This window comes from Planococcus citri, chromosome 5 (assembly GCF_950023065.1).
Source record: "Planococcus citri chromosome 5, ihPlaCitr1.1, whole genome shotgun sequence".
NCBI lineage: Eukaryota > Metazoa > Arthropoda > Insecta > Hemiptera > Pseudococcidae > Planococcus > Planococcus citri.
This window is the reverse complement of record NC_088681.1, coordinates 68,520,330-68,539,192: the sequence shown is the minus strand read 5'-3', so window position 1 is coordinate 68,539,192 and position 18,863 is coordinate 68,520,330. Positions and strand designations below refer to the sequence as shown.

The 18,863-nt window shown below is 36.8% G+C and overlaps 1 protein-coding gene across 1 annotated transcript in view; it reads left to right on the top strand.

The window, feature by feature from the left end:
• kek2 (kekkon 2) overlaps positions 1–18,863 on the top strand; it is a 597,210-nt gene that overhangs the window by 340,642 nt on the left and 237,705 nt on the right. Inside the window, exon 3 of the mRNA XM_065365265.1 lies at positions 2,861–2,913. The gene's annotated coding sequence lies outside the window, so the exon portion shown is untranslated. The remainder of the gene's footprint in view (positions 1–2,860; positions 2,914–18,863) is intronic.

The window sequence follows — 18,863 nt, the reverse complement described above, 5'->3', positions numbered from 1 at the left end:
ATTTCAGCCTCTCAAGTCAAATATTCGGAGAGCCCGCATAAGGATCAATTGTACCCCCCTCCCCGATCCTCCGTGATAACTTTTTTCTTAAAGAGGGAGTCCTAAGGAATATTTCTAGCCTTTGTCCTCAAAAAAAAGGTGATCCTACTTACAAAATGGCGGCCATTTTGATTGATAGGTCAGCCGAAATCGTAGATTTTGCGTTCCAACATAGCATGAAATTTCTTCAAAAAAGCAGGCATAAATTCATCATCTGTCAAAATTTCAAGTGGTAAAGTGCCTTTTTCGATTTTTGGTGAATTTTCAAAAATCAAATTATGGTCAAAATGTGAGAAAAAAACAAAATTTTACCAAATTGACCTAGAAAGCTGAAATTTGGGATATACCGCATTTTAGACCTGCCAAATCGATTCGAAACGGTTTCAAACCGTTTTGAGCAGTTCTGGAGCCTCCAGCAGATTTTGGAAACTCGAAATTCCCACAAAATTTCATTAAATGGAGTGGAAAGCCAAAATTAATTCTGCAAACTAATTTCAATACGTTACGAAGTCGACTACACGTAAATTTCAAGTCGTTTTGGATCCTCCAGCAATTTTTTGAAAATTACTGGAGCCTCCAGTAAATTTTTGAAACTTGGAATTTCCCCAAAACTTCATCAAATGGAGATGGAAAGCTGAAATTAACTATGCACTCCAATTCAAACACCCTCTGAAGACGACTTCAGGTGGGTTCAAGTCATTTTGGAGCCTCCAGCGATTTTTTGAAAATTACTGGAGCCTCCAGTAGATTTTTGAAACTTGGAATTTTCCCAAAATTTCATCAAATGAGGTTAGCAAGCCGACATTTACACTGCATACAAATGAAACCTTTCAATAATTCACTGGAGGCTCCAAAATTACTTGAACCCGCCTGAAGTCGTCTTCAGAAGGTGTTAACATTGGAGTGCATAGTTAATTTCAGCTTTCCATCTCCATTTGATAAGATTTTTTGGAAATTTCAAGTTTCAAAAATTTACTGGAGGCTCCAGTAATTTTCAAAAAATCACTGGAGGCTCCAAAACGACTTGAAATTTACCTGCAGTCGACTTCATAGCATATTGAAATTAGTTTGCAGAATTAATCTCGGCTTTCCAACTGCATTTTATGAAATTTTGTGGGAATTTCGAGTTTCAAAAATCTGCTGGAGGCTCCAGAACTGCCCAAAACGGTTTGAAACCGTTTCTAATCGATTTGACGTGTCTGAAATAGGGTATGTCCTAAATTTAAGCTTTCTTGGCTAATTTGGTAACATTTTGATTTTTCCCCTCATTTTTGACCTAAATTAATTGATTTTCAAAAATACCAAAAAATCGAAAAATGCACTTTAGCACTTGAAATTTTGACAGGTGATGAATGTTTGCCTGCTCTTTTGATCTACTTTTGTATGGTTTAAAAAATCTCGGCTGACCTGTCAATCAAAATGGCCACCATTTTGTAAGTAGGGCCACTTTTTTTTTTTGAGAACACGGGCTAGAAGTGTTCCTTGGGACTCCCCAATTAAGAAAAAAGTTCTCCCGGAGGATCGGCCGGAGGTGCAATTGATCCTTATGCGACCCCCCCCCCCCCCGACTGAAAAGAATGGGGGAAGGGAGGAAATGCGAGCGGTGACTCGAAATCAAAAACTGTAATCCTACACCCTTCTCAAAAATTTGGAAACACAGGAATTTGAGTCAAGGTCATGCTCACTGAACCGCCTCCCCTCCCTCACCATTTTCAACTCAACTCAAAATCGAGTGTAATACGTACCAAATTTGTGTGAATTGCGAATTTTGCTGAAATAGCTTCAATCGAGGTATTCTCAAAGCTTGGTTAAAAAAAAAAAATGAAAATGAAAATGAATAAAAATATTGGACACGAGGGAAACTGATTGACGAAAAAGGATTTCCAAAGCTTCAAAATTGATTTTTACCCCCTTCCTCCTCTTCCTCCAACTCCTCCTCCTCACAACCTCAAAACCATAACATAAGCTTAGTTTTCCTGCATTCCAAGAAAATCAAACCAAGAAGAGGCACAAGAAAGGAACCTGGTAAATGTGCATTCATAAAACCTAGACACAAACAGCAGCTTAACAGCTTCTCAAGCACCTTCAAAATTTTACATCAGCTCCAAACTGTTAATCTGTTTCAAAATTCCATCACCCTTATTTACATGTATTCTCAAAATTCTTCTATATAAATGAGACCTTCACCTTTCGTTTTATTTTTCCTTTCACTGAAAAAAAAAAATATATTACAACTTGACTTTCAGTTTTGAGAAACTAGGCCGTAGAATACCTATTACGACTAACTGCTAAAGACTTTCAAAAACATTTTCCATCAATTTTTATTCGAATTTGTTCGTATTGAGCTTTCTCCAGTCTAAAGTACAATCGAGATACGGGTATTTCCGTTCCTTTTTTTGTTTTCATCCGCGATAAAAGATCAAATAGGGAGATCTTTTACTCACCCCTTGCTGCGGAATTTGCCAACTTTTTCTTCGCTGAAATTATCAAAGTTACTTTTTCCAAACGAGTGAAGAAAATTTTCCGTACAAACGAAAAATTATAAAACAATTTTTTTTTCCGTTACGCAGCTCAGGAATCTAAAACAAAAATGCTATAAAGGTTGAATTTGAAAAATTCACTATCTAAGAGCGTTTCATTACGTTTAATATTTGCTTTTGAAAAAAGCGTTTAAATCATTTTAAGAAGCGAGAAGTTGGTTCAAAAGAAAGCCCTACTGCGATACTTATTCCACATTTCATAATTGATGACATGAATTTTAAATACGAGTAAATTTTCCATTCGAGCTGTTATATAATTCAAGGTTTCTTTTTGCTTGCAGATGGCACGAGACAAAATTATAACTCGGATTGAAGTGGGCACCAATGCGATAATGTAAGTAAATAAAACTTGGTTACCTACTCGTAGTCGTGTGAAATTTTTTTACTTAATACCTCCTGTGAAAGAAAATTACATATTAAGTATAAACTTTCGGTGAAATTCAACATCGAACTGTAAAGTGCCAGAAACGTTATGTTTGTGACAATATACGAAGACCTAAATTTTATTAAAACACCTCGAGATATACGAAAATGCCAGCAAACGTTTATCTAACAACGTAGCCCAAGCTATAAACGAAATATACCTTATGAGATAATATTTAGTAGGTATAATGCGTTTACTATATCTTCTTCTTCATCTTATCCTCAACACACAACACAGCTCAAACATACATTATTCTTCAGACAGTAGACGAGTATCTGATCAAAATGCTCGCTCATAGGGTTATCCCTCTCCCTCCATCCTCTCACTCACTCAAAAAAAAAAAATGAGAAAAAAATCGCAATATTCTCGTCTAAGCTCCGTTCCTACTGAAGTTCATTAGTTTATACAAAAGTCACAGTTGAAAGAAAATTCGCAAAGAGAGACGAGAGAAAAGCGGATTTCACATACGGCAAACCGAATTTAGAACTCATCAAGTTAAAGAAAACATTTAAATAAGAAAACTTCACGTCTTTAGAGCTCGAAGCAATATAACGTTCGCTTTGAGCGAACCCCGGTAACTTGTAGTATATTTCTCGCATCATGCTCGGTCTTCGTAGAATGTACGATGAGGAAAATTACTCGTCCATATACTTTATAATACACATATACCATACGTACATCACATATTCGCGAATCTTTCAGATAAAACCGTACTCTCTTATCGTTTCTTAGCTTAAAAATTATCCGTTCCATAACGTTTTGGAATTACATACACGCTTCTTTCGTGTCGTTTACTCAGCTAAAAGCAGCTTGTACGGTATTTATGTACCTAAGTACACATTTGATGGAATTTAATTATCCATCAGTTAGAAATAATAATGTTTATTTAAAATCTTTCCTTAGTTTCGATATTTCACACATGAATATTAGCACATGCAAAAAGAACGGTGGTATCCTGCTGGTCAAATCAACTTCATACTAACAATTTTCAGTTAATAACTAAATTGGTAATATTTGGAAAATCATTGAAGAATTTTCAAGAATTACAGTCAATTTCTGGAAAGTTGGTAATTTCAGGAAATTTACAGAACGTAAAATTTTTTTGCAGATTACCGATACTTAATCATTAGAAAATTATATGAAAAATAAGTACCTATGTAGTCCGGCATATGACAATAGGAGTAATTGCACCCCCCTCTCCCGCCGATCCTCCGGGACAACTTTTTTCTTAAAGGGGACATCCTAAGGAACATTTTAAAGCAAACTGGCCCAAAAAAAAGTTGGCCTTACTTACAAAATGGTGGCCATTTTGATTGACAGGTCAGCCGAAATCGCAGATTTTGCGTTTCAACATAGGACTTGCACGCAATTTTTCAAACTTTACAAAGGTAGATCGAAAGATCATGCAAAAATTCATCACCTGTCAAAATTTTAAGTGCTAAAGTGCGTTTTTAGATTTTTGGTGAATTTTTGAAAATCAAATTTTGCCAAAAAAGAGGGAAAAAATCGAAATTTTACCAAATTGACCCAGAAAGCTTAAATTTGGGATATACCCTATTTTTGTCATGCCAAATCGATTGAAAACTGTTTCAACCCGTTTTGAGCAGTTCTGGAACCTCCAGCAGATTTTTGAAATTCGAAATTCCCACATAATTCCATCAAATTGGAGTTGTAAAGCTGAAATTTATTCTAAAAACTAATTTCAATACGCTACGAAGTACTGCAGGTAAATTTCAAGTCGTTTTGGAGCCTCCAGCGTTTTTTTGAAAATTCCTGAAGCCACCAGCAGATTTTCGAAATTTTAAATTTTCACAAGATCTCATCAAATGGAGATGGAAAGTTGAAAATTACTCTACACTCCAATTTTCACACCCTCCAAAGACGACTACAGGTGGGTTTAAGTCATTTTGGGGCCTCCAGCGACTTTTTTGAAAATTACTGGAGCCTCCAGCAGATTTTCGAAATTTTAAATTTTCACAAAATTTCATCAAATGGAGATGGAAAGCTGAAATTAACTCTACACTCCAATTTGAACACCTTCCAAAGACGACTTCAGGTGGGTTCAAGTCATCTTAGAGCCTCCAGTGACTTTTCGAAAGGTTGTATGACGTTTTTTTGAAAAATTGAAATTTCCTAAAAGTAGCTGGAAGCTTCAAAACCATTTGAAACAACCATGTAGTCTGCGAAGTAAATTTCAGCTTGCCAACTCCATTTGATAATTCAATGTTGGGGACATTTCAAGTTTCAAAAATCTACTGCAGGCTCCAGTAATTTTCAAAAAAGTCCCTGGAGGCTCCAAAACGGCTTGAAATCTACCAGCAGTCAACTTCGTAGCGTATTGAAATTAGTTTTCAGAATGAATTTTGACTCTCCATCTCTGTTTGATGTCGAAGTTTTGGGGAAATTTCAAGTTTCAAAAATCTACTGGAGGCTCCAGTAATTTTTAAAAAAAGTCCCTGGAAGCTCTAAAATGACTTGAACCCACCTGAAGTCGTCTTCGGAGGGTGTGAAAATTGGAGTGTAGAGTAATTTTCAACTTTCCATCTCCATTTGATGAAATTTTGTGAAAATTTAAAGTTTCGAAAATCTGCTGGAGGCTTCAGGAATTTTTAAAAAAAGTCCCTGGAAGCTCTAAAATGACTTGAACCCACCTGAAGTCGTCTTCGGAGGGTGTGAAAATTGGAGTGTAGAGTAATTTTCAACTTTCCATCTCCATTTGATGAAATTTTGTGAAAATTTAAAGTTTCGAAAATCTGCTGGAGGCTTCAGGAATTTTCAAAAAAACGCTGGAGGCACCAAAACGACTTGAAATTTATCTTCAGTACTTCGTAGCGTATTGAAATTAGTTTTTAGAAAAAATTTCAGCTTTACAACTCCAATTTGATGGAATTTTGTGAGAATTTCAAATTTCAAAGATCTGCTGGAGGCTCCAGAACAGCTCAAAACGAGTTGAAGCCGTTTCCAATCGATTTGGCATGTCGAAAATAGGGTATATCCTGAATTTCAGCTTTCTGGGTCAATTTGGTAAAATTTTGATTTTTCCCCTCATTTTTGGCCTAAATTTGATTTTTAAAAATTCACCAAAATTCGAAAAATGCACTTTAGCACTTGAAATTTTGACAGGTGATACAATTTTGCCTGATATTTCGGTATACCTTTGTACGGTTTAAAAAATCTCGTGCAAGTTCTCTGTTGGAACGCAAAATCTGCGATTTTGGCTGACCTGTCAATCAAAATGGCCGCCATTTTGTAAGTAGGGCCACTTTTTTTTGAAGACATGGGCTGGAAATGTTCCTTAGGACGCCCCCTTTAAGAAAAAAGTTGTCCCGGAGGATCGACAGGGGGGTGCAATGGATCTTTAAGTGGGCTCCCCGACTAGTCTCCTCTTCAGAAAAATTTAAAAAATGTTTTCAAAAAGTGCTTCTGGTTAATGTTTTGTATTCGTGTTGTTAAATATTTTTGAAAAAATTTTCCCATTTACATTAATATGTCTTGTTGGAAATTGAAGAGTAAGGATTTTAGCTTTTTCAATACTTCCATTTTCCAATATGGTTTTTCTTTGAAAGGTCGACTTTTCTGTGTTTTGTTCAATCAGCCAGGATACCATATTACTTACACTCTTTAAAGCAATTTGTTCCTCCAACATGAGAACCTTATAGAGAACCTCCAAAGGGCTAAAAAAAAATACCCCACCAACCTGTATGAAAAAAGAAACAGAAACCCTCCGAAGCAGTCATTGCATTGACAAGTTTGTAGGTATATATACAGGGAAGAGAGAAAAATGAAAATTTCTTTATTCGTGTAAATTTGACAGTTAGGTTTTTCACAGTTGCGAAAATTGCCAGTGTGTGTTAATGGGTTTATTGTGTTTGATGTTCGAATCTATGCTGCGTGTGCGACAGGAACGATAGGGTTTTTCGAAAACGACTTTCTTACATACGGAAAAACTGACTATTTGAACAATGTTATCTTCTATGCTTTTATACTTATGTATTTTCGCTGTTTCTTTTCTACGTCGTCGTTTTAATGCTTTACAAGTTTCTTTTTATTTTTGGCCAAACTCCAAAAAAGATTTTAACCGTAATGTTACGCGTACTGTTTGTTTTAAGCTTTCCTATATAGTATAGCCCGCCAGCGCCATACCTTATAGTACGATATAAGTACCTATATACTACATTGTCTTCTTCAGATTCCGTCGTCTAAAGTAAATAAGAAATTGAAAAAACCAATCTTGGCCTATTTTATTTGCATTAGTTGACAATGAATAGGAAGTATATTTCTACATTTTTATCGTATTTGCTGCTGGCGCGAATCGTCGTAATGATAAATCGTTCGTGATGAAAATTAGCTGTTTTTGTGTACGTAAATCTTGCCTATACCTACCGTAAGAATGAAGTATTTGAAATTGTCGATTTATGAGGATTGAGGGAAGAGGGGGAGACGAAGGAAGAATCTGGTTGGAATTCAAGTATTTCAGTCGGTACTTTCGTGTTCAAAAGCAATCTAAAAGAAGAATTTTTGTGATAAAAGACAAATTACTACTGAGCATGGGAGTTTCTCTTTGGGAACTTTCAAAGAATCACTGCTACAGGCATTTGAAATTTTAATTTGGCAGTAATTTTGAAAATTTTCAAGTGTCCCTCCTACTTTTCAAAAAAAAAATGGATGACCCTTTGTACAAGAGGCGACTCTGCTGTCCTTTTTTTCTGCAAGTAGCTCGATTTCCGTTCATTTTTTCCTCAAAAATTTTCAATTTTTTTTCTCTAAAAATAAATCTATCTATTTATTTACAAATCAGGCTCTCTTTTATCCGCTTTCAAACCTATTTCGAAACATACGAGTAGGCAGCGATTTTATTTCGTTTTGCAATCGAAATTTTTTCCTTCAAAGTATATAGTCCTCAAAGTAGCCTTTGTTTCAATAGGTAGGTACTAGGTAGCTTATTTCTATACGGAAATTGTTTTTCCATTCCTATGATTTTTTTCCTTGTCCTCATTCGTGCTTTAAACGGAAAATACTTCCGTATTCTAGTCACTATCGTCGGTGTATACGAGTTGGTTAAATTCTTGTAATTTTTGCCTCGTTTACTTTAAACTCGCAGTGTAGGTATGTATGTGTAGTAAATGATTATACGCTGGAATTCAACGTTTATCTTTAATAACGAAAGTAATGAAACGACGACGACGACGACGACGACGAAGACGACGTTTTTAGTAGGTATAAAACAAAAAATTAGTGTAAAAATTTCATTAGCATCGAGCCAAGACGATGCTAAAGTTACAATTCGTAAAACGTACGGCGCGTTCCTTTTTCCTTTTCTCTCGCCGCTTTTTTTTATGATATTTAAAGAATGCTTTCGTTTCAAAAATCTTACAGATATAAAATCTAAAATTCAACAAAACGTGCGAGTTTTTGAAAACAGTCGGTTAACCTCGTAAATTCGCAGCAAAGGGGATGCAAAAATTACTATTTATTGGTAATTCGAGAATGAAGGCGATATTTCGAATTAAAGCTAACAAAAATCATCAAAGTATCCAAAAGTAGAGGGAAAAAACTCGTTCAAGTTTGCCCCTTGCCACAGCAGTCGAAGAAACGATACGAAGACGAATAAAATTTCAAGTTGCGATACCCTCACTTTCGCTTTCAGTTTTTACTTTTTTCGTCGCCATCGTCGTCGGGTAAAAGCGAATTCGCGGGGGTTTTGAAATTAAGGATACATTATGAAAAAACGCTCGAAACGAAAAAGGGGAGAAAGTTTGGCTTTCGTAACAGTACGACTGAAAATATTTCTCCAAGTTGAAAGCATGGCTGTAGATGTTTTTGAAAAAAGTCGATAGATTTGCTAATATGAGACGACGAAGTGTGTGTGCTGGCTCGACTTTGAATTTATTGCAATGGCATAGGTTTTTCACCAGTGTCGAGAGAGAAGGCTCGGTAATGGTTGAAGAGACCATTGTATCAAGATGTAGTTCGGTTTCGGTTGGTTCGGTTAAAATTTAAAACTTTCATGTTCACCCGAGTAAAATAGAAAAAGAATTTTCTTCGCACAGAATTGTTTCATCGACTATTGTGTCTTTTTTTCCTCTCAAGCTTTTCTTCGTCATCCATCTCAGTAGATTTCTCCTAGACCAGCAAACTTCGTAACTGAAAGTCTGTTACAACAAGTACATTTGGCAACATTTCAATTGCCCCGCGTTTAAAAATTATCGCCAAAAAGAAGTAGCAAAGGGTTCGCTTTCATTTTGAGCCCCGATAACGCTAGTTTTATTTTACTCGTACCTCGTACAAGAATCATAATCATTACGACAGAGGAGTTAGCAAAAAAAAAAGAGGAAGTTTTCCATGTATGTAGTACACAATCCAAAAGCGAAGAAATGCGAAAAATCTGTGTGCGTATAGAGTGGCGAGCTCGTACGACCATCCATGAGGATGAAATCACAGCACAGAAAAAAAAACACCCAACATTCATTTTTAGTCAGCGAGAAAACATATCTCTTTTTACTGCACGTTACTCTGTTCCTACACTGGTAACCTTATCGCGTAATATATTTATATACGTACCCATTAAAATGGTCGCATTAAATTGCTATAGCGAAAAGATGAAAAAACCGAGAATTTTTCACCGAAAGAAAATAGCAAACTGGGCCTTTTATGAAATGTTTTCAAATGCTTCGAAGGCTTTTTTTCTCATTTTTTCCCTCTTTCTTTCTTTCATTCTTTCTTTTCGTTCGTTCGTTCGTTTGCTCACATCTCTCCATCAGTCTCTCACTCTTCCTGCAGCTCACGTTTCCACTCTACTGTTACCTATTTCTTTTATTCTCCCCCTCCCACGGTGCTTTTTCACTCTGCCTAGATTGCTGTGTGTGTGTGTATACTTCGCGAGTATTGTTACCGTATAGAGTATACACAGTACTCTTATTTGTAAAAGTCGACTTCGTCGTCGTTATTATTATTTTTTTTTAATTTCTATTTTACATATTCACGGTTGGTTTTCCTCAGTAGTGCAGTGTACTGCTTCACAAAGAAGAAATACGAGTAACTACGACCGTCTTCGGGTTCGAGCCAAGTCGATGATTTTCAACAATAACAGTCATTAAAATGAACCAATTTGTGTACGAAACGAGCTATGTGTAGATATACGTACTTACACTAAAAAGCAAAATATTTTTTAAAAATCCCCAAATCAGTATGCCATGTACCTATACAACAGGATGCCCAAATATCTGAGAAAATTTCAAAAACACATACCTACATAATACATAAAAATAAAACTTTAAGGAATGATGATCTGGAATTTGAAGTAATCCTTTTTAGGGCCAAACAGAAGCGTGAGTGTTTATTTCAAAGCGATCGTTTCTTGGCTCAGATTTCGAAAATATTAACCGAGTATCATTAGGATCGAAACAGAATTTTAGGGATGAAAAAATTTCACCCAACTCTCCTTTTCCTCTCCTGTAGGTACAATAAAAAAACGTGTTTTCACGCAAAAATTCACATTCTTCACCATGTTGACAAAAAGTTTGAAATCTCCGTGATGTGGGTATGGTGAGATTGGAAATAAGATGGAATTTTTTCAGAGTTTTTTGCACTGTCTTCTAGCCAAAAAAAGTAATACGGAGATGTTGGTGGGGGAGGGAGGGGAAGGAGAACTAACAAAAAATCTGAAATCAGCTATTAGATATTTCCCATACCTATGTTATGCACTCGGAAAACCAAAAGAAAGACCACTCTAAAAATTCGTTTTTTGGATTTTTGACCCCAACCCATCTAGTTGGGGAGCCCGCATAAGGATCTATATTGCACCCCCCCCCCGGTCGATCCTCTGGGACAATTCTTTTTTTTTAAGAGACGTCCTAAGGAACATTTCCAGTCCATGTCTTCAAAAAAAAGTGGCCCTACTTACAAAATGGCGGCCATTTCGATTGACAGGTCAGCCGAAATCGCAGATTTTGCGTTCCAACAGAGAACTTGCACGAGATTTTTTAAACCGTACAAAGGTAGACCGAAATATCAGGCAAAATTGTATCACCTGTCAAAATTCCAAGTGCTAAAGTGCATTTTTCGAATTTCGGTGAATTTTTGAAAATCAAATTTAGGCCAAAAATGAGGGGAAAATCAAAATTTTACCAAATTGACCAAGAAAGCTTAAATTTGGGATATACCCTATTTTCGACATCCCAACTCGATTGGAAACGGTTTCAAACCGTTTTTAGCAGTTCTGGAGCCTCCAGCGGATTTTTGAAACTTGAATTTCCCACAAAATTTCATCAAATGGAGATGGAAAACCGAAATTTATTCTGCAAACTAATTTTAATACGCTACGAAGCCAACTGCAGGTGGACTTTGAGTCGTTTTGGAGCCTCCAGTGACTTTTTGAAAACTACTGGAGCCTCCAGCAGATTTTTGAAACTTAAAATTTCATCAAACGAAGATGGAAAGCTGAAATTTACTCTGCAAACTAATTTTAACACACTACAAAGACAACTGGAGGTGAATTTCAAGTCGTTTTGGAGCCTCCAGCGACTTTTTGAAAATTACTGGAGCCTCCAGTAGATTTTTGAAACTTAAATTTCTCCAAAATTACTTAAAACGGAGATGGAAAGCCGAAATTTACTCCGCACTCCAAGTTTGACAACCTCTGAAGACGACTTCAGGTGGGTTCAAGTCGTTTTGGAGCCTCCAGCAATTTTTTTGAAAATTATTGGAGTCTCCACCAGATTTTTGAAACTTGAAATTCGCACGACATTTTATGAGATGGACTTGGAAAGCCGAAATATACTCCACACTCCAAGTTTGACACCCTCTGAAGACGACTTCAGGTAGGTTCAAGTCATTTCTGAGCCTCCAGCGACTTTTTGAAAATTACTGGAGTCTGTATCAGATTTTTGAAACTTGAAATTCCCACAACATTTTATGGGATGGAGTTGGAAAAGCGAAATTTATCCTGCAAACTAATTTCAATATGCTACGAAGCCAACTGCAGGTGGATTTCAAGTTGTTTTGGAGCCTCCAGCGACTTTTTGAAAATTACTGGAGCCTTCAGTAGAGTTTTGAAATTTGAAATCTTGCAAAATTTCATAAAATGGAGACGGAGAGCCGAAATAAACTAATTTCAGTACGCTATGAAGTAGACTGCTGGTGGATTTCAAGTGGTTTTGGAACCTCCAGGGACTTTTTGAAAGGCTGTATAGCTTTTTTGGAAAATTTAAATTTAAAAAGTAGCTAGGACGCTTCAAAACTATTTGAAACCACCATGCAGTCAACTTCGTGTCGTATTGAAATTAGTTTGCGAAGTAAATTTCGGCTTTCCATCTCAGCTTTAAAAACATGGTAGAGTCTCCAGTAATTTTCAAAAAGTTCTGGAGGCTCCAAAACGACTTGAACCCACCTGAAGTCGTCTTCAGAGGGTGTTTGAATTGGAGTGCAGAATAAATTTCGGTGTTCCAACTCCATTTGATGAAATTTTGGAAAATTTCAACTTTCAAAAATTTGCTGAAGACTCCAGTAATTTTCAAAAAGTCACTGGAGGCTCCAAAACAACTTGAAATCCACCTGCAGCCGACTTTGTAGCGTATTGAAATCAGTTTGCAGAGTAAATTTCGGCTTTCCATCTCCGGTTGATGAAATTTTGCGGGAATCTCGAGTTTCAAAAATCTGCTGGAGGCTCCAGAACTGCGCTCAAAACGGGCTGAAACAGTGTCCAATCAATTTGGCATGTCGAAAATAGAGTATACCCCAAATTTCAGCTTTCTTGGTCAATTTGGTAAGATTTTTATTTTTCCCATCATTTTCGGCCTAAATTTGATTTTCAAAACTTCACCAAAAATCAAAAAAAGCACTTTAGCACTTGAAATTTTGACAGGTGATGAATTTTTCCCTGATATTTCGACCTACGTTTGTACGGTTTGAAAAATTTCGTGCAAGTTCTATATTGGAACGCGAAATCTGCGATTTCTGCTGACCTGTCAATGAAAATGGCCGCCATTTTCTAAGTAGGGTCACTTTTTTTTTAAAAACAAGGGCTAGAAATGTTCCTTAGAACTCCCCCTTTGAGAAAAAAGTTGCCTCGAAGGATCGACAGGGAGTGCAGGTGATCCTTATGCGGGCCCCTTGAATAAAAAAAATAAAAATTTTCAAAACTGAAATTTATCCAAAAATAAGCGATTTGAAATTTTCAACAATTAAGTAGGACTCTACAAGTGGTCTTGGATTCTTATAGCAATAACATAGATCAACGCAGAACTTCAAATAAGTATTTTCATTTTGAACTGAACAATTTTTCCCAAAAAAAAGTAGCGTAGACAAGAACAAAAAAACCACGACTTCTTTCGAAAATACCCCCTCTTTGGAAGCCCAAAGCTTCCCTTCAGAAGCACCTCCAGGGCTACAATTTTTTATGGGTAACTTTCAAGTCAAAATGAAGGTCAACGCTGAATTTTGTCGAAATCCGTTCACAATGCTGATGAATAAAAAAAGCAAAATATTATCGATCAAAGCCATCCAAGCGAGCTGTCTCGTCTGCAAGCACCTCAAATAACACCAAATACCTACACTCCGCGCAAACTCACACCTCTATATTTAAATCGCCAACAAAACCAAAACACAATTCATCACATCGCATATATATACATAGATATGCAAACGGTACCTCTACGTCACCTTTTATATACTCACGCGTTCTCTTCGTCACCGAAATCGGTGACGGAGGCGTTTTGCCGGTGACGAAGACGTTTCCCTGTGTATACCAAGTCCAAACGGTTTGTTTTCCCCTGAAACGTAAAAGGGGAAAAGTTTGTCCGGTGACGAAGAGGTCATGTATACACCTACTGTATACAGATTTTAAAAATTTTGTTCCATCAACACTGACATACCCTCGACGTCACCGCATATAAACAGTACCTTTTGGTCACCGCCTTTTTAAATGCTCCCAGTTGTGTTATATTTTCGTATTCGTAGCCAGCGTAGTTGTAATCTATTAGGCAAGGCAGCAGGTGACAATTTGGTATAGTCAATATCTTTTTAAATACACAAGGTCACGGAAGAGATCAGTTTATAATCGGAGGCAAATTGGTACCATTCTCGTAAATTTTTTTTGTATAAACTTAAAGCATGTAAATCAAGTGGGGAAAAGAGTATAAGCACTATTATAACTGTGCTGGTTACGAATATGAAGTAAATACACCTCCGGAGGCATTTAAAAGCCTGGTGACCAAAAGGTACTGTTTATGTACGGTGACGTCGAGGTTACTTAGGTCCATATATATATATGTATACATCATCATCATCATCATCGCAAGCACAAAACCCGGCCAAGCATCGTCTTTCATTCGAAACCACTCGACAGAAGGTTGGTAGTGCGAAACGGAGGAGTATACGTATAGCTAAAATTCCAAACAAAAATGTAAATTGCACGTTCAACATCCGCCTTGTGCTGAGGTACTCGAGACTGAATCGATTTTGGCAACAAACGGTCGTATTTTTTCGCTTTTTTTTTTAGCACAGCTTCGTACATCAGCAACCCTTTGATACGATGTACCAAGCCGGTGGGTGAGGAGGGGTTGAGATACATAGAGCTTCGGTGGTACATACGTAAAAGTATAGAATATACAAAACCACTCGTATTTTTAATTACCAGTCTGGTGCGTGCTAAAACCTAAGTTCAGCGTTAAGAGATTCTCGTTCGAAAATAAGGCAAAGAGTTACGAGTGAACACAGCGAAATGACTGGTGAGAGGGAGGGAGGGCGACCAAATGAAAATGGAGAAAATTCGCCCTTATTAAGAATATCGAGCACGCTCGTCTCGTATACCAAACGCAAACCTATATAAATTGAGCAAAAACAACGCTCAAATTACCCCTCCTAATACTTTTCGCCCGAGGCTATAGAACGTTAAATTGAAATTAAAATGCTTTTTAAGCGATCGTCTTGTATTAGATTTTTCTCCATTTGTGAACAGAGCATATCGTACAACGTTTCCGAACGCAGCTAGCACCAATCATGGTGTGCGAAAAAGCCACCATTTTGGAGAGAAAAAAATCCAACTTTTGCCCTCGCTCGTGTCGAAATGAACGCGCAATATTCGGGTAATTTTGAAATCGTTTAATCATTATTTGTTTTCTTGGCAATCATTTCTTATTTGGTGGTGGCTGCTGCGGTGTGCAGGTTGCCCCGCTTAATAGACGTTTGCCTTGTCCCCTTTTCGGTGCAGCCCCCTCGGAATCGGAGTCGAATTCGCACTCGCACACGCACGCTCACGCATCCAACAGCACACGATGGAGTCTGAGAGTATGAAGAGGGTTAGGTTTAGGTTTTTCCAAACACCATCAATAATACGTGTCTTAAATACGTTAAAATACCCGACTGCGCGAATATCCGACGTTGATTTATTTTACCGCATCTATGCGGGCGATCGCCGCCGCCACCGCCGCCACGCCGGATCCGGCACTTGCGGCAGAGAGGCGAAAATCCAGCCCAAAAATTACGACTAGAGAGTGCATAACGTATACTACAGCCTTCCTCGCTTTTCGCAAACCCTCCTCCTTCATCTCGTCCCTCTCCATTCGTATAATTCGGCGGCGTTTTACGAATTTGTAATAATAATCAGCGCGACCTCTCTGTTTCTCTTTCTCTACACAGCCTCGGCTCTCTTTCTATATGGCCCATTCTATGGATTTCTACGTCTTGTATCTAACATCGTCGTCGCATCGCTAATTGTAATTCCGTATTATCGTCGCCTCGTATCTACCGTTACGTGATCTTCATTTGATATCGGGCTAAAAATTCACTTCGCTTTGCCTCTAAGTAGATATACGTACCATATAGCCATTTTTCCTCGCCACCCTGCTCGCTATTTAGCTCGTTAAGGTGAAAGAAAACATTTTACAAATATAAATTACACACCCAAGTATAATCTGGTCACCGCGTGCGCCTTGTTTACCCCTCAAATAACCTTCTCGATTATACCCTGCCATCGTATTAGTGCCCCTTTGCCTGCTCCGCAACTAATTTCCCACATACGAAGGCAAGATAGGTACCTACCTACCTATTCCACGCAATACTCCGCATATTTGTTAAACATTTGCTTACGCTGCAGCTCGACTACTCGTACCAATAACTCACACATCCTCATTTTTATTCTCAAATATATAAGTACCTACGTAGATTGTAGACCTACTGCGTATAAATTATCGCTGTATACTTTCATCTTCGAACCATACACTCGTATATACTCGTACAATGTACACTTAATCCGAGCTAATTTGCTGTAACATGCGGAAATTGCATCCTACTCGTACATACGTATAACGTATATCCGCACAATGCGCGATGGGCCCAATAAAACGCAGAAAGAAACAGGGACGAGAAGAGAGAGAGAGAAAAAAAATTAAAAATTCAAATTACACGAGAACGAGAGATGGCAGCTCAGCATAGGTACGATACTATACAGTATGAAGGAGAGAATCTTCTCATCGTCGTGGAGCAGCAATGAGCGAGCGTGTCGTCTATTCAGGCTGTGTTTTTTTGCTCGCTGCTGATTTGCTCCTCGCATACGATAGGTACCTACTACTATACTCCACTTAAGGTGCTTTTATTCTTAACGTCAACACTCATTACAACATTACTCGTCGTCGCATTCTTCTCTCTGCCTGGTAACTGCTTTCTGATGACAAAATGCTTCATTAATATTCATTAAAACTTAATTTGATAAAACTGAACTTTTTCAACTTACATGAATTATTAATCTCACCTTCTTTTAATTAATACGATGAATTTTCTAATATCTTGTCTACTTAGCAATTAATGTTACTTTAATCGTTTCGCTTTTATTATTCTCGTGCTTTCTTTTGTTATAATATTCGTATATCCGATCGCGCGCTATGAAGTGGGTGGGTTTTAATGTATTCCGTTCTGCGAGTCGAAGAGCCAAAGTACAGTGACTCGATGTTTCATCCACTCTCTCAAATTGAAATATTAGAGAGAAAAAAATGTCCTGCTAGAAGTCCTGCTTTTGCACAATATTAAGGTGGATAGCGAAAAGATAAAATGTGGACGGATTTCGACAAAATTCAGCAGTGACCTTCGTTTTTAGTTGAAAGTTATTCAGAAATTTTTTCAACTCTCGAGGTGATCCTGGAGGGAAGAACTGGGTACCTACTCAAAGAGGTGGATGAAAAAAATCGAAATTTTCACCAATTGAGCTGAAAAGTTTAAATTCGTTATTCATTCCATTTTCGAACTTTCCGATCGACTAAAAATGAATTCGTACCGTTTTGAGTAATTCTGGAGCTTGCAGAAAATTTCTAAAAATTAATACCTAAGCTATTTGTATTTCCACGAAGTTTTTTCAAACGAAGTTGAAAGCCTAAAATTCACTTCAAATCATACGGATTTTCAAAAAGCGCCACAAAAACAGTCCAAATTAATTTTGGCACGTAGAAAAGCGATTGGCTTAATGTTAGTCACACACTTGACCGAATATACACCATTTTTCTAGATTCAGTTCTGCCAGTTCAAAATCATAATAATTAATACTTTATGAAGATGGAGCTACTTTTATTTCAAAAGGAAAGTTGCTCAGAACAAATTTTAGCTTCGGAGGTGCCACTCTAGGCGAGATTTTGGCTTCCAAAGAGAGGATATTTTCGAAAAAATTGCGTTTTTTTCGTTCCTGTCGTTACACAACACCAAAACGCGTCTCACTTTATAAAATTCTAATGTTTTTGTAATTTTTCATATTTTTTCGTGAATAAAAGTGTTCGTGCTGTAAAAGGTGTTATTAATTGATTATAAAATGTGCGAAAAAGGAGAAAACCACTAGGTACATTCAAATTAAATTTTCTTTGAAGTTTTTGAATTTCAAAATTTTTGAATCTTGATTTCTTTGAAGATATGAAAATATAGACTAATTCATATCAACTTTGACCATCTGGATATCTTGTCATGCACTCTCGTTCTGTTGGAAAATTAGTGATGGAAATATAGTGATGTAAAATGATATCTCTCGTGATTCTGTAGCTAGCTCAGCATGATCTCAAGGTCGGACAAATCGCGGATGTAATGATTGGTTTCCCTCCCAATATTTACTAATTTATAATACGTAGGGTTAAAGCTGAATTTATTAATTAAAGTTGGAGCTATTAAATGATTGAACTTTCGACAGAATGATATATTCATTGGAGTCTGAAAATTTGTCCCCGGACAGAATATGTCCCATCAGTGCTTAAAATTTGCAAAAATTGCTGGGATAAAGTGGGACAATACCAATAATATCATTCCAGTATGCAAAAAGTCATGTGAAAAATTTGTAGGTATTTTGAATGCAAATGAGAAAAAATATCAAAAAAACACACTTTTGCTAATAAAATCTTATAATTTCAAAAAATTGACATTTTTATGAAATTTTACCAAAATTGAGACATTAATTTCCTTTGACAAAGGATTTCTCTGTGAGTAATGCATCAAATGTGATGAAATTGGGACATAATATGCAGAAAAACATTCCTAACAGACTAAAATCATCTTTTTTCGATTTCTCGAAAAAATAACACCCAAAACAACTCAAAAATATCAAAAAATTATTAAATAAAACTTATTTACGTTTTTGTTTTTGAATTTTCTCCCTCAAAAATTAATCAAAATTAGTTTTTTTTTTATATCAAAATGTAGCTTTTTCCATCTACTTTCAAATATAAATTCGTTGCAGGCCACAATCACTCCCTGTGCTTGCAATTACTGCAATTAATTTTTAATTACTACCAACTAGTTGCTTAGATTTCACATTTTTACTGAAAAACACGTTTTTGAAGAAAAAATAATTCACAGTGTTGCTATAACACGAGCAAAAAAATTGCGAGTGGTCT